The sequence below is a fragment of the Penaeus monodon genome, chromosome 30 (genome assembly GCF_015228065.2).
Source record: "Penaeus monodon isolate SGIC_2016 chromosome 30, NSTDA_Pmon_1, whole genome shotgun sequence".
Taxonomy (NCBI): Eukaryota; Metazoa; Arthropoda; class Malacostraca; order Decapoda; family Penaeidae; genus Penaeus; species Penaeus monodon.
The window spans coordinates 17,025,850-17,026,291 of NC_051415.1; the positions used below are offsets into that span (position 1 = coordinate 17,025,850).

General features: G+C 36.7%; 1 protein-coding gene across 1 annotated transcript in view; it reads right to left on the reverse strand.

Moving 5' to 3' along the window:
• Positions 1-442, reverse strand: part of LOC119592564 (transcription factor HIVEP3-like) — a gene marked incomplete at its 5' end in the record, with an annotated part of 91,776 nt that overhangs the window by 3,645 nt on the left and 87,689 nt on the right.

A 442-nucleotide genomic window follows, 5' to 3' on the forward strand; every position in this document is an offset into this window, starting at 1 on the left:
ATCAAGTTACTCCCAAATATGGCTTGTGAGCTAATGATCAGTGGATCACCAGGTGTATTTAAAAATAAAATAGTCTAACATTGAAAAATAACAAATAAGTACAGTGGGCCCCAACATCAGTGATTTCATGTTTAATGACAAACTAGAAACCCCAACATTATCCTATATTAGCAAGCTTTAGTAACCATGTGTCAATGCTTCCTATTTAAAATATCATTCACTTATGACAGCCTTTTCCCCACTGACACTCATAGGCCAAAAACAAGAGTAAATTATTGGGATGATGATGGAAAACATACAAGGCAGCAGGTCCCTTGTCAAAAGAGCCATCAACCATGGGTCTCTCCAACATTTTAGCACTGTTAGCAGATCGAGAAGAGGTTGGAAAATAACATTTTTGACACACAAGAAGCCCGTTCACTTTTACAAAAACTTGAAAGAT